Genomic DNA, 16,489 nt, shown 5'->3' on the forward strand with positions numbered 1-16,489 from the left:
GAACAAAAGGTACAACCATTTTTGATATTTTTATCAGGTCTTCTGTTGATTACACCCAGTTCACATGTTTCTTTTCATTGTAGGCTCATGGTCTCCAACTTGAGGCTTTTTCAGTTGTTGTTAAGAGATTAGATTCTAGTTTGCCTAAACCCTAGCCCCTGTATACTCAGGACACAAAAGTGGATCTTGCTTAGCATCATGTTTTCAGATTGTAGCATTTGTACCATATTTTAGACATTCGATTGATCATATGTGATTTGAATTATCTATCAAAGACATGTATAGCATAGATTATTGTTTGAGAGAGCTAGAGGAAGGAGGAACAACAAAGGATTTAGGGTTTAAGTTGTATTGTTTTTGTATTTTTCTTCAGTTTTTAGTTTTGGAATTTAAACTCGAGATTTCTTTTGTATTTGAGTATTAGTTTTTTAATATATAAAATAATTATAGCAAAAATTATGTCACTAATTACTGTTTGATTTGTCTTGTAATAAAAATTGCATACTATATTTATTGATTTGGTAATAAAAAGGAATGAAAATTTATATTGTGCAGTGATGAAGGTAAAGTCAATTTTTTTTAATTTGAAAAGGCTATCGCCATGCTTAAAAAGCATGGCCGTATCTCTCGCTATCGCCACGCTTCAAAAGCGTGGCCATATATCACATTTGGTCACGCTTTAAAAGCGTGGCCATTTCTCCAACCTACAGCCACGTTTTTAAAAGTGGCAATTTGTAAAAAAGCGTGGCAAAAAAAGTGTGGCATTAGGCTGAAAAAAGCGTGGCGATAGAGCAACCGCCACCCTTTCAGAGGTCACCCTTTCAAAAGCGTGGCGGTAGCTCAAAAAGCGAGGGAAAAAGCTATCACTACGCTTTTTTTTAGCTTTTCACCACGCTTTAAAAGCGTGGCAATAGAGTTATATTCTTATAGTGTCATAAGGACTTTATTTTCAGAAATTGTTTTATTAAAAGTAATTAAATCAAGTTTTGATAATTAAATAATATTTTCAAAGTAATTTTGAGGGATTAAATTAGATTTCAAAATTAATACAATATAACCTAATTTGATTCAGAATTTGTCAAACTCCAATTAACCAACATATCCCTAATTTTAAATTATCCCAAACCATACCTTAATCCTAAAAATTAAAGCAGAACCCTAATTCGTTTTACCCTATTAGCTGCCATCCCTAACACACAATATCCCTAACACTTGCAGCTTCAGCCAACAAAAGAAAGATAGAAAGAAAAAAAAAGATAGAAAAGAAGAGAGGGTTATGTCGGGGAAGGAAAGGAGAAGGAAGGGAGGAAGGAGTCACGCGGCACTGCTGGGTTTGCCGCCGCCGTCGAGTTGCCGTCAATGGAGAGAGAGAGAGCCACTAGGAACTGGTGCGTCACCATCGCCATCGAAGAATCAGCTAAGGGAGAGCGGTGCCGAAGAGAGAAGAAGACGTGAGAAAGGGCAGAGAGAGATGGGTACCACGTCAACTCGCCGTCAAGCCACTGCCGTCGAGGGTCTGAGCCGGCACTGTCGTCGTCATTCCTTCGTTGCTGTCCCAACTGGGTCACCGGGAGAAGGAGAACCTGATAGGAAGAGGGTGAAGAGCCACTGTGGTTCATTGTTCCCAGCTCGCTCTCACCACTGCCTGTGCGCCGTTCATGCTACCGTCGTTCTGTTCGCTGCCGCTGAGGATCCCGTCGCCGTCGGATCTGTCGCATCGCTGTGCTTCCATCAATGCTATGGATTTGCTTTGTTGCCGAACTAAGCTATGTATGAAGGGTCAGAACGCGACAGGAAAGGGAGACACCTTCCGCCGCTGCTTCATCGCCAGAGTCATGTCACCGTTGCGAACCGCCACCGTTCTGACTTTTGGAAGCTACCATCGAGCCTTTGCCTTCTTGGTAAGCATTTTTATTTCTAGAAACTTTGAAAATTAGTATTTCAGCATAGGTTGTTAGAGATTCTGAGCTGTTGGTACCTTAGGGATTCAGTTCCGGTGATTGCATGTCAAAATTCGGGTTGCTGCTACTCTTTTTGGTTTTGTTTGAATCGCGTCACCGTATCTGTGGATGCCAGAAACGGTGTCATAGCCACTGGGACCACCGCTTGAGCCGCTGCTTTTTGGTTCAGTGTTTCTTCTTAGTTGTAGTAGGAGTTTTCGTTTCTGAAACCCCTTTAGTCAATGTTCTGTTATCTTAGCTGAGGTTTTGTAGCGTTATTTGTTACATGATTGAGCTTCGGTTGTTAAATATTATGATTAGAGTTACTGTGGTTGCTATGAGAGTGGTTTGGAGTTGAGGTTGCAGTTGCCGCCGTTATAGGCCGAGAGAAAACGAGTTTGTGATGTGTTCTTGAGTTTTCGAGTTTCGACTATTCGAGGTAGGGGCACTTTTCTTAAACTTGTTTAACCTTCCAGAGTTGTTATAAATCAATATTAATGCGTAAGGTACATTTTTGTGATTTCATAAGTCTTATGAATTGAATTGAGTTGCTTTGGATGAATGAGATTATTAGTTCGATTGATTGATTGATCGAATGAGAAAGTTGAATAATCTGATTAGTTGACTGATGTTGTTAAAGTGGTTTTCCTTGAATTATTGGAAGAGATTTATTATTGGAATTTAGTTTAATTTTGGAAACAATTTGATTTTAGAGAAGATTTAATATTGAAATTTGATTTGGTATTGAACCCGATTTGATATCGGAATTTGATTTTAAAACAAATTTGGAAAGGATTTGATATTTGAAAATGGTTTGTTTATTGAGAATGATTTGCTATTTTGGAAATGATTTGAAAAGGGTTTGAGAAATGGTTTGATTTGAAACTGTTTGAGAAGACCGAGAATTCTTAATTATTGATTGATGCTATTGATTGAAGTTGGTTTAAATTGCGATTTATAGGATTGGTTGATTAAATTCTAGATTTTGTAATTTCCTTGGGTTAAGTGTTATTGTTGTGATAATGGTTATTGGAAGGGATTTGAATGATTAACAGACGTTTGGTTTGGTTTGGTTGGGACCCGAAAAGGGTGGCAGAATCCGAGTTTTAGAGGAGATGCTACCGAAATTTTGAAAAATTGGAAGTTTTATTTGAAGTAATTATTTAAAAAGATTTTTTTAAACATTATATGTTTTAAGATTGATTTATTTATCAAAGACAGAATTATGTTTTGAATTGAGGTTGTTGATGAATGGAATGGAAAGAAGGATGATGAGGATTGACTTTGAGAAATGATTTTGGAATGAATTCGGAGATGAGATATGGATTGATGAATAATGATGATATTGAGAATGACTTAGATATTGATGAATGTTGAATGAATTATTCATATGGCTTATGAATTTGAATTATCTAATACACGAATTTTTCTGGGTAGACGCAGTGGCTTGCCACCACTTGCTCCATGTTGAGACTCGATACTCTGTTGACCCTACGACGTAAGGGTGACCGAGCACTTATAAATTCCTGGGAATGGTACCCCCATTGAGCGATTTGATATATATATATATATATATATATATATATATATATATATATATATATATGAGAAAAAGCTATGCATAGACCCATGGGATGCGCGTCGGGGGACAGTCCAATGGTTTAGCAAACCAGACTTGTCGGATTGGCTGTATAACCGACAGATGAGCTCATTAGCCATAGAACAGGCATGCATCATATGCATTTATATGCTTTGCTTGGGTTTGAATTTATTTTGGTTTACCTAATTGTTAAACTGTTCTTAACTGCTACCTGAACTATTTGCTGTAACTGCTACATAAACCTGTGCTTTCCTTGTATGTTTTGCCTGTGTTTGTCCTAGTGTGCTACTTTTGAGAATGAGCTTTGGTGCTGAATTGATGATTGTGTTGATTGATTGCATGGTTGGTTTCTGATTAAGATTTTCTTATAAGAGAAGAAAGGTTTTAGATTTCTGAAAGATTAAATATTGTTTCTTTGAAAAGGTTTTAAATGATTAACTATTGGTTTTTAAAAGATTCATAAGGCTATGATAATTAATAAGCTTGAAAACAGTTTTCTTATTAAATATCTTCTTATGACAATTCTGAAACTCCGTGGTGAGACCGTGTGGTGAGGTTCTCACCCCCTACAGCGTTACCTTTTCAGGAATCGGATGAAGGAGCATTATGAGGAGTTATACAGTTCTTTGGTTTATATGATATTGTATTAATTAGATAATTTTTCTTCCCTCGTCTTTGTTATTACATTTTATAAGAGGAATAGGAGTTGTATGTTTTATATGTATATTACATTATAAGCTATTATGTAAGAAGTCTTGTATATGAATCTATGCCTGTTTGTTTTTTTAAGGTAAAATATTTATTTCCGATTTTTAAAAAAATCAGCGATACAGTGTCGAGTCATAGGCTCCTATTTTAATATTAAGTATATAAAGTAGTCGTAATACTTCTTGCTATCAGAGTGGCGCAGCCGGAAGCGTGACATTCTGGTAGTGAGAGTGTTACATTATGGTATCAGAGTAGTTCATCTTGCTTAGAGCCTTGGGGATGGACTGACCATGCTTCATTGCATTCTCTGAGTGTCTGTCATATTGTAGGTCTTGTCCAAGTTACAGGAATTAGAATTTTATGCATATGACTGCCTATTAATTAACACTGTTTGCTTACCGTTGCATATCTGTTGATGTTAAGTCTGGCCAACTTAATGTTGATGGCTTATGTGAACGGGAAGTTAATAGGTTATTATAGGCGAATTGGAATTGATAAGAAATAGATAATGCTTATCGCGCGGCTTGGGGACGTTAGGAGTTAATTCTCGAGGATATTCTTTTATGTGTTTTGAAAATTCTATTGATGACTTGTAACATGTTCTTTCATAGTGTGCCTTAAAAATCCTTACTTGAGATTTCTTTTTGAAAAGTAGTTTGATTATTTCTCAATCTTATCTCTTGTTGAAATGCATTCTCGTTTAATCCTAGCTACTTATGTTTACTTAAATTCCTTGGGGGATTTGTTTTTATCTGTTCAAACTCTTTTTGATTCATGTCCTCTTTTATGTGTTCTTAAAATTGTTTAATGCATCAAAAAGGTCTTTGAAAATCTTTAAGAAATTGCTATTGATTGGGTTGTTTTTCTTAAAGAATTTTGTATTTCTTCGGATTAGCTGAGAACTTATTCGATTTGTCATGTCTTGTGAATTCTATTCGAGCTCCTTAATTTAAGTTTCTTTCTCAAAACGCGAGTGGGTTTCCTTCCTTACATCTCTCAATCTTCTTGAATATCTTTATGAGACTGTGATTTCAAAAAAAAAAAAAAAAGAATACACTTGGAATTTTAGTTTTAAACTTTTTAAAAGAAATTTTTGATTCTCTTAGAAGAAATTTCAACTCAATCCTCTCTTGCTTGATTGTACCTATAATCATTCTTTAAATTTTGATAAAGGTGCTTTGAATTCGGCATCTCTTTATTCATATATATTTTTGAAACCATACCTCAAAATTTTCTTTTTAAATAAAATTTGAAATTCCTTTGAATTTTACCGTGATTTCACTATATACTCCTAATTGACTAAATGCTTGAATATCTTTTGAGGTTTCTGAGGAATTACTTTTGATCCTTAGTCCAATTAAATTCCATCTTTCAAATTTCACATATTTTGTCTTTACCTTAGAAATAGTTTTGGCAAAAAACAACTTGAATTCCTACCAACCTTGCTTTGTTTTTATGCAAATTCTTAATTGATTATGTAAGGTACCTTTCCAGATTGTCGAGAAAACATTTCATCCTTAGCCTAGCTTATTTTCATTTCACAAATCTTGCATAATTTAGTTCGACTTGAATTTGTTTTAACACGACACAATATTTACGTTTTTGATAATTTTCTTGAATTTTGTAAAACATTTGCCCTGTTCTCCTCTATGGTTTCTATTGGAGTTCTTAAATCAAAATTCTTTCCTATTTGTATTTTGATTCTTCCTCCGGCATACTTCATGACTTTTGACCATTTTTATTTGTTAGTGATTTGAATCATTCCTTCATATTGTTGTGAACCTTGTGCTCATCTGATTTGGTTTTAGTTTATTTTGATCTAATTTACTACTACCCTTTCCTTGTACCTTTTAGAGTTCCTAAATTAAATATTTCTTGTTATGATGTGAAATGACTCTTTCTGAAATGTTTTCTCATGCCTGTACATCGTTGCATAGTTACAATCTTACACATCTTTCTGAATTCATGAGAAACATAATTTTATCGCTTAATTTTTCTCTTCCTGCGAATTGTATCTCTTTGATCATACTTGTACTTATCTCAGTGTCACACGTGATCCTTAGAGGTAAAAACCGATGTGTTAGCTCTTTAGGGAACGACTGGTAGAAGAGGAGGTTTAAGTTTTTAGTAGCTCGATTGAAAGATTGTTTGATGTCTTATACCTAGTTGATCTTGTTTGAACTTCCTTGATTTAACGTATGGCCTGGCTTCTTTTTAAGTACATCTTAATATTCTTGAATGTTCTTATGTGATGGCAATTTTGTTTTGATATGAACTTTTAAAATAAGTTTTGGATTCTCTTCTTAAGAAAGTTAAATCAATTTTTTTCGCTTGAATTGCATCCAAAGCTATTCTTTAAATTGACAAAGTTATTTTGAAGTTGGCATGCACTGTTTTAAATAAAGTTTTGAAATCGACTTATAAGCAAAATTTTACTTCGAAATTCTTTTCTAAAAAAACTTTAACTTCTTCTTCCATATTTGCTATAATTTTTATACACACTTGATTGAATATAAACCTTGAGAATTTTTAAATAATTGTTTGATTTTCTTACAAAGAGGGAGTTATGATCATTCAAGGTTTGGTGTTAAACTCTGAAATTCTACAAAGTTGTAGAGTTTTGTGATTTCTGGTATGTGCGCACGCACAGCCTTGTGCAAACGCACACCCCTGCGAAATTTTAGACCTGTGTGCATGCATAGACCTGTGCGTATGCACACGTAGGGGAAGGCTTCCTGTTTTGAGCGCTAGCACAGCTTGTGCGTGCACATACCCAATGAGGATTTACAACCTGTGCGCACGCACACGTTGGGAAGGTCAGTCTGTTGGGGATGCTAGCACGCCTTGTGCGAGTGAACAGAATTGTGAAAATTGGTACCTGTGCGTACGCACACTTTTTAAAAATCCCTTTGGGAGTGCGCACGCACACCCTTGTGCATACGCACATGCCCTGTTTCTCAAATTTAAAACTTGTTTTCAACTATTTCACCTTCCCAACAAGCTTGTAATCTTCTGTGATACCATTTTAAGACTTTTGGGCTTATTTTTGAGTATCAAAACATGGGAAAGGTCCTAGGAGGTTTGGTTTGGTATTACTTTGAAAAGTTAGCAAACGGAGGATTAGGTTTCTGGTGTATTGAGGATGAGTTGGTCGAAAGAGAAGGAAGAGTTATGAATTGAGAAATTGACGAACTAGTGAGTTTAGAATGAAAAGTTATGAATTAAGGATGGTTGTGATGAGTTAAGAACTTGGAAAGGAATGATAAGGAAATGATTGGAATATATGAGAGTGTGCGGAGCCTATATCCCCGGCATGGCAGGTTATTCTACTGCATGATTTGTTGTGGTTGGTTCCTTCTCTGCTGCAAGAAGTGTGCGGGGCCTATATCCTTGGCGTAGTAGACTCCCTACTGCATGAGTGTACAGGGCACTATATCTCTGACATAGCAAATTCACTGCTGCATGAGTGTGCAGGGCACTATATCTCTGGTGTGGCAGAAAAAGGCTACATCCGGGAGAATGTGTCGGTTGGCATTTACAAACCGAAATGTGATATCACGAGCCAATATGATAGACATTCATCATATGCATCTTCTATATGCTTGTTTGCTTTGATTACTTGAGTTTGCCTAATTGTATAGCATGCCTACTTGCTTCTTGAATTACTTGCTGTAAATGAATACAATCTGTGTTTTACTTGCTTGCATTTATCTTGTGTTTGTCTGGTGCTGAGGAGGTTAGGTAGGTGGTGGCGATGGGATCCCACGGAGGTTAGGTTGGCAAAAGCTGTGGGATGCAATGGTGTTATTAGTATTAATTAGAATCCTTTAAGTTTAGAAAACCCTGTTTATTGTTTAAGGTTTACGTTAAGCTTGAGTATCGGTTTGATGTGAAGTTCTAGGATTGCCTTCGTAAAACTCGGTTAATTAATGGCTAATTAATCTATAAATTAAAATATATTCTAGAAAGTGAGAAATGAGATTTTTATGGTTTAATGTTATAGAGAAAATTAAAACGAGAATTTTGACACCAATTTTAAAGAAATTGACCCAAGATCGGGCCGAACGGGCCAAACCGGGCCAACCGGACCCAAGTTGGGCCCAAGGGCCCAGCCAACTCTCATTTAATGAGAGTTCTCAGCTCTCTCTTTCCTCTTAAACACACACACATGCTGGAAATTAAGGTAAGGGGATGGGGGAAGATTGAAACCCTTGCTACTATTCACCTCAAACTTCCATGGATCATAACTTTTGATCTGGAGCTCCGATTGACGCACCATTTGTGGCCACGCGACCGCGGCGTCAAGCTCTACAAAACCCATACAAAAAATCTTGAGGTAAGCCACGTTTTCTTCTTCAAAATTCCAGCCTTGAGTTTCGAGTTTCTTGGGTAATAATGTTGAGATTTTGAGCTCATTTATGTTATAGGATCATATTAGCTTGAAGGGAAGGCTTGTTCTTTCTCCCTTGACCCTTGGATAAGGTAAGAGATCTCAAACCCTAGTGAAAGTGTTGAATTTGAGGTATTGGGTATTGAGTTAGTGTGTTTTGATGTGATATTGTGGCTTAGGCATTATATATGTGTGTTTTGGAGCTTGATTGGTGATTTTGGAAAGCTTTGGTGTGGAATCCCAAGCTTGAAAATCTGTTGGTGGAGTTGAAAACCTTGGAAGTTGAATTTGAGAGTGTTCCGGGTGGAACGGGAATCGGCCAAGGTATAGTTTCTGTTTTCTGTATCTAAAATATAATGTGGTTGTGAAAACTTAGGCTAGTGACCCATAGGATAGGAATTAAATTTGTGATGATGGTGGATTGGTTGTTGGAATGGATGTATGATTATGTGATTATTGGTTTTTGGAGTGTGTGATTGAAGTTCTTGATTGATGACGTATGTGAGTTTTGTATGATGATGATATTTGGTATGTACAAAGGTTGAATTAAAGTTGAAATTGAGCTTGATATGGATGATTGATCTTGTATGTTGATCATTGTGGAATTAGAGGCCTTGGTGGTGGAGTTTCATGAAAATGAAAGGTTGGTATTAGATGATGTATATTGTGAATTATTGAGTTAAAATTTATGAAAAAGAGTGTTGATGTGTTGTGGGATAAATATGGAGGATGTAATGTGGTTGAGACTGAAATAGTAAGGTTTTGGTTGGTTTTAAAAATGGAATTGGAAGTACATATTTGAGAAATTGAGAGTTTATGAGCTTTGGTAAAAATAAAATTTTGATGAACTTCAACGGTCTATTGTTTTTGAAATTTAATGATTTTTATATCAATAGAAAGATAATTTTATAAGCTTTAAAATGGCTTAAATTTGGTGGAAATCCAAATTTTGTGGAAGGAGACATGATCGTTGGAAGTTTGGGTTAAAAATATGAATTTTGCAACTTCTGCAGAATTTGTGATTTCTAGTTTGTGTGCGCACACACACTCCGCGAGAATTGGGTCCTGCGCACACGCATAGCCTTGTGCGCATGTGCACGCAGAGACAGAGCTACTGGTGGCGGCGCTAGCACGCCCTATGCGCACGCGCAACCAACGAATGATTTCGAGCTGTGCGTACGCACAGGCCTGTGCGCACGCACACGTTGGGAATGACACACTGGTGGCGGCGCACGTTGTGCACACGCCTCACCTTAAAGATTTCGTTTTCTGTACGTACGCACACATTTAAAAATATTCTTGGGCGTGCGCACGTACACCCCTGTGCATACGCATGTAACCCAGTTCTTTTCTAAAGCTTTTGTTTTCAGGTTCTTCGCATTCCCAACAAGCTCGTAACCTTACGAGCTGTTATTTCACACTTATAAACCCCCAATTTCGCCCTTTAAATCTTAGATCAATGTGGAATGCCTAGTGATTGAGAGGAAGCTAGGAAAGGGGAAGCTTGTGGGTGAAGAAAGTGGGTATAATGGTAAGTTATGATTTATGATGAGGTTATGAGTTGTGGAGGAGGCTGGTGGAATGGCTGGGTAGAAGATTTGAGCCGAATGACTGTGTATATGATATGAGCCGAATGGCTCTGTATGATAATGGTTTATGCCTGGGTATGAATTGTGAATTTAAGCCGGATAGCAATGATGAATTGTAATTTATGGCTGGGGATTAAAATGTGAATGTGGATTATTGTTTTATATTTAGTTCTCTTTCTCGAAAGTGCGACCCCAGAGAGATGGTGGACGGTGAGGATCCCCTTCCTTGTTCCTCCTGGTATTTTAAAATCGCCCCAGCGAGATGGTGGGAGGACAGGATCACCTCCTTGGTTCCTCCTGGGCATATGAGAACGTACCTCTTGGATAAATGCAAGGGTTGTGGTCTTGCCCCACTTGCTCTAGGTTGGTTAGTATAGAGGCTCCCCAGGTGGACGCAAAGGTTGTGGTTTCGTCCCCACTTGCCATGGATTATGATGAGTAATGATATGGTTATAAGGAATGATTATAGAATGTGTATGGATGGATGTGAAATGATTATCTGAGACACGAGTTTCCCTGGATGAAAGCAGTAACTAGCCATCACGTGCTCCAGGTTAAAACTTGATACTCTGCTGACCCTATGTCGTAGGTATGGCCAGACACTGTGAAAGGTCCGGATGAGCCTGCCCCCGTGATAAACACTAAGAGTGGGTGTTGTATGATTATGATGATGATTATGATTATGAATATGTTATGATTGAGAATTTCTCGAGTTGGGGATGCACGACAGAGGGACCGTCCATTGGTTAGCTACCAGGACTTGTCGGGTTGGCTCTATAACCGACAGATGAGACTCATCAGCCACTAGGACAGGCATGCATCATATGCATTATATGTGAATTGTCTGGATTGCCTAATTGATTGCATCATTACTTGCTAATTGCCTAATTGACTTATCTACTTCCTACTTGTACATTCCTTGCTTGATATACTTGTGTTTGCATTTCTATTACTGTGGAGGTTGGGAGGTTTGCAGGAGTTGGAAAGGGGAGTTTTAGATAGTTCTGAAGACCCTTAACTAGTTGCCTGTTTTATCCTTATGGTTTAGTTATATTTTAAGCTTTGATTATCTATTGGAAGTTCTAGGATCACCTTCAGATTTTCCAGAACATTATATGTTAGATATATGGGCACTGTTACCATGCTAAGAACCTCCGGTTCTCACCCATGCAGATTTTGTGGTTTTCAGATGCAGGGCGTGAGGCTCCTCGCTGAGGCATGCTGGAAGCTTCTGATATTGCAAAGATCTTCATGTTTTGGGTTTATGTTGGTCATTTGTATTTGCTTAGATACTTATTATCTCCTCCTATTATATAGATGCTGTATTACTTCCTCTTAGAGGTGACTTTGGAGACTCAGGTTTTGTAACTTTGTATTTTGGGTTTCCTTTTGTTTTTTTTTTCTGTATACCTATATATGTATATACACTTATTCGCTCGGGCCAGTTTATCTTCATGAACCGAGTCTTGAGTTTGTTACATGTGTTTTGGAACTTTTGGTATATTAACTCCTTAGCCTGTTCTATCTCGTTTCGTCTGCTTTCTCGCTTCGTGAGCATTACGCTTTTCAATTTAATAGTTTTACCTTATCCCTTTGATGAGCGGATAATTTATACGCTTTTTGGCATTGTTTTTAGGTAGTTTTTAGTAAGTTCAAGCTACTTTTAGGGATGTTTTCATTAGTTTTTATGCTAAATTCACATTTCTGGACTTTACTATGAATTTGTGTGTTTTTCTGTGATTTCAGGTGATTTTTGGCTGAAATTGAGGGACTTGAGCAAAACTCTGAAAAAGGCTGACAAAAGGACTTCTGATGCTGTTGGAATCTGACCTCTCTGCACTCAAAATGCATTTTCTAGAGTTACAGAACTCTAAATGGCACGCTCTCAACGGCGTTGGAAAGTAGACATCCATAGCTTTCCGGCAATATGTAATAGTCTATACTTTATTCGGGAATTGACGACGTAAAGTGGCGCTCAACGCCAAGTACATGCTGCTGTCTAGAGTTAAACGCCAGAAACACGTTACAACCCGGAGTTGAACGCCAGAAACACGCTATAACTCGGCGTTCAAACTCCAATAAAAGCCTTAGCTCGTGGATAGATCAAGCTCAGCCCAAGCATACACCAAGTGGGCCCCAGAAGTGGATTTATGCATCAATTACTTACTCATGTAAACCCTAGTAGCTAGTTTAGTATAAATAAGACTTTTTACTAGTGTATTAGACGTCTTTTGACCACGTTTCATCTTTGGTCTCAGTTTTGTTTTATTCTTTATCTTAGGAGGCTATTGATCATGTTTTAGGGGGCTGGCCATTCGGCCATGCCTGAACCTTTCACTTATGTATTTTCAACGGTGGAGTTTCTACACACCATAGATTAAGGGTGTGGAGCTCTGCTGTACCTAAAGTTTCAATACAATTACTATTATCTTCTATTCAATTCTCTTTTATTCTTATTCCAAGATATACGTTGCACTTCAACTTGATGAATTTGATGATCCGTGACACTTATCATCATTCTCACCTATGAACGCGCGTGACTGACAACCACTTCCGTTCTACCTTAGGCCGGGTGCATATCTCTTAGATTCCCCAATAGAATCTTCGTGGTATAAGCTAGATAGATGGCGGCATTCATGGGAATCCGAAAAGTCTAACCTTGTCTGTGGTATTCTGAGTAGGATTCCGGGAATCTGGAAAGTCTAACCTTGTCTGTGGTATTCCGAGTAAGATTCCGGTATTGAATGATTGTGACGAGCTTCAAACTCCTGAAGGCTGGGCGTTAGTGACAGATGCAAAAGAATCAATGGATTCTATTCCAATCTGATTGAGAACCGACAGATGATTAGCCATGCTGTAACAGAGCATTTGGACCATTTTCACTGAGAGGATGGGATGTAGCCATTGTCAAGGGTGATGCCTCCAGACGATTAGCCATGCAGTGACAGCGCAAAGGACCATTTTTCCGAGAGGATGAAAAGTAGCCATTGACGATGGTGATGCCCTACATACAGCTTGCCATGGAAAGGAGTAAGAAGAAATTGGATGAATGTAATAAGAAAGTAGAGATTCAAGAGGAGCACAGCATCTCCACATGCCTATCTGAAATTCCCACTATTGATCTACATAAGTATTTCTATCCTATTTTTTTCTATTTATTATTAATTTTCGAACTCATCATAAACTATTTAATCTGCCTAACTGAGATTTACACGGTGACCATAGCTTGCTTCATACCAACAATCTCTGTGGGATCGACCCTTACTCACGTAAAGTATTACTTGGATGACCCAGTACACTTGCTGGTTAAGTTGAACGGAGTTATGATCACACCAGGGATTATTAAGATCCCAATTCATCACACCATGATCTCTTTGGGGTATTTTTGATAAGAGCCATTAAATAAATTTCATACAAGTACAAAGAGACCAACTTTGAGGATCACAATTTCGTCCACCAAGTTTTTGGCGCCGTTGCCGGGGATTGTTCGAGTATGGACAACTGACGGTTCATCTTGTTGCTCTGATTAGGTAATTTTCTTTTCAAAAATTTTTCAAAAATCTTTTTCAAAATTTTTTCTTTTCTTTTTCGTTTTTCCAAACTTTAATTTCGAAAAATATAATAAAAATACAAAAAAATCATAAAATCATAAAAATAAAAAATATTTTGTGTTTCTTGTTTGAGTCTTGAGTCAATTTTTAAGTTTGGTGTCAATTGCATGTTTTTAAAAATTTATGCATTATTTTCGAAAATTCCATGCATTCATAGTGTTCTTCATGATCTTCAAGTTATTCTTGACAAGTCTTCTTGTTTGATCTTGATGTTTTCTTGTTTTGTGTTGTTTGTTGTTTTTCATGTGTATTTTTCGTTTGTTAGAGTCCATGCATTAAAGATTTCTAAGTTTGGTGTCTTGCATGTCTTCTTTGCATCAAAAATTTTTCAAAAATATGTTCTTGATGTTCATCATGATCTTCAAAGTGTTCTTGGTGTTCATCTTGACATTCATAGTGTTCTTGCATGCATTCCTTGTTTTGATCCAAAAAGAAAAGAGAAAAACACAATTATGACGTTTTAATTTTAATTATTTTTCTCTCTTATAATTAAAAATTCAAAAAAAAAAATATATCTTTTCCTTTTTTCTCTCCAAATTTTTGAAATTTTGGGTTGACTTGGTCAAAAATTTTTTAAAATTAGTTGTTTCTTACAAGTCAATTCAAAATTTCAATTTTAAAAATCTTATCTTTTTAAATTATTTTTCAAACTATTTTCAAAATCCTTTTCCTCATTTTTATATCATATTTTCGAAAATATGCTAACAATTAATGTGATTGGTTCAAAAATTTGAAGTTTGTTACTTTCTTGTCAAGAAAGGTTCAATCTTTAAATCCTAGAATCTTATCTTGTAGTTTCTTGTTAGTTAAGTCATTTTAAAAAATTAAATCTTTTTCAAAATGCCTTTTTCTTAAAAATCTTATCTTTTTATCTTATCTTTTTCAAAATTTTATCTTTTTCAAAATTTGATTTCAAAATATCTTATCTAACTTCTTATCTTCTCATCTTTTCAAATTTAATTTTAATATTTTTGTTTTAACTAACTATTTGACTTTTTGTTTGTTTCTTATCTTTTTCAAAACCAACTAACTACCTATCCCTCTCTAATTTTCGAAAATACCTCTCTCTTTTTCAAAAATTCTTTTTAATTGTTTTAAATTTTAATTTTAATCATATCTTATCTTTAATTTTCAAAAATCACCAACCACTTTTTCAAAATTATTTTCGAAATTCTTTATCTCTTTTCTTATTCTATTTAATTATTTATTTACTAACACTTCTCTTCACCTCTCCTCATCTACAAATCCGAACCCAATCTATCCCTTGTGTTTGGATTCTTCACTTTTCATTCTTCTATCCCCTTCTTTTTTTTTTACTAACATAAAGGAATCTCTATACTGTGACATAGAGGATTCCTCTTTCTTTTCTTGTTTTCTTCTATTTCATATGAGCAGGAACAAGGAAAAAGGCACTCTTGTTGAAATTGATCCTGAACCTGAAAGGACTTTGAAGAGGAAACTAAGAGAAGCTAAATTACAACAATCCAGAAGTAACCTTTCAGAAAATTTCAAACAAGAGAAGGAGATGGCAGCCGAACCCAATAATGATAATGCAAGAAGGATGCTTGGTGTCTTTACCAAGCCCACGTCCAAATTTGATGGAAGAAGCATTTCCATTCCTGCCATTGGAGCCAATAATTTTGAGCTTAAGCCTCAATTAGTTGCCTTAATGCAACAAAAATGCAAGTTCTATGGACTTCCATCTGAAGATCCTTATCAGTTTTTAACTGAGTTCTTGCAGATTTGTAAGACTGTAAAGACGAATGGAGTAGATCCTGAAGTCTACAGACTCATGCTTTTTCCCTTTTGCAGTAAGAGACAGAGCTAGAATATGGTTGGATTCACAACCTAAGGATAGCCTGGACTCATGGGATAAGCTGGTCACGGCTTTCTTGGATAAATTCTTTCCTCCTCAAAAGCTGAGCAAGCTTAGAGTGGATGTTCAGACCTTCAAACAAAAAGATGGTGAATCCCTCTGTGAAGCTTGGGAAAGATACAAGCAGTTGACCAAAAGGTGTCCATCTGACATGTTTTCAGAATGGACCATATTAGATATATTCTATTATGGTCTATCTGAATTTTCAAAAATGTCATTGGACCATTCTGCAGGTGGATCCATTCACCTAAAGAAAACGCCTGCAGAAGCTCAAGAACTAATTGACATGGTTGCAAATAACCAATTCATGTACACTTCTGAGAGGAATTCCGTGAATAATGGGACGCCTCAGAGGAAGGGAGTTCTTGAAATTGATGCTCTAAATGCCATATTGGCTCAGAACAAAGTGTTGACTCAGCAAGTCAACATGATCTCTCAAAGTCTGAATGGATGGCAAAATGCATCCAACAGTACTAAAGAGGCAGCTTCTGAAGAAGCTTATGATCCTGAGAACCCTGCAATAGCAGAGGTAAATTACATGGGTGAACCTTATGGAAACACCTATAATTCATCATGGAGAAATCATCCAAATTTCTCATGGAAGCATCAACAAAAGCTTCAACAAGGCTTTAACCATGGTGGACACAATAGGCTGAGCAATAGCAAGCCTTTTCCATCATCTTCTCAGCAACAGACAGAGAATTCTGAACAAAACACTTCTAGTTTAGCCAATTTAGTCTCTGATCTGTCAAAGGCCACTTTCAATTTCATGAGT

The 16,489-nt window shown here is 36.6% G+C and overlaps 1 non-coding gene across 1 annotated transcript; it reads right to left on the reverse strand.

Annotated features, from left to right (window-relative positions):
- Positions 1-15,763: 15,763 nt before the first annotated feature.
- LOC112699946 (small nucleolar RNA R71) lies at positions 15,764-15,867 on the reverse strand. The gene has a single exon (XR_003152877.1). It is a non-coding gene; the product is annotated as a small nucleolar RNA R71 (small nucleolar RNA).
- Positions 15,868-16,489: the final 622 nt, after the last annotated feature.

Source organism: Arachis hypogaea, chromosome 6 (assembly GCF_003086295.3).
Source record: "Arachis hypogaea cultivar Tifrunner chromosome 6, arahy.Tifrunner.gnm2.J5K5, whole genome shotgun sequence".
Lineage (NCBI taxonomy): Eukaryota > Viridiplantae > Streptophyta > Magnoliopsida > Fabales > Fabaceae > Arachis > Arachis hypogaea.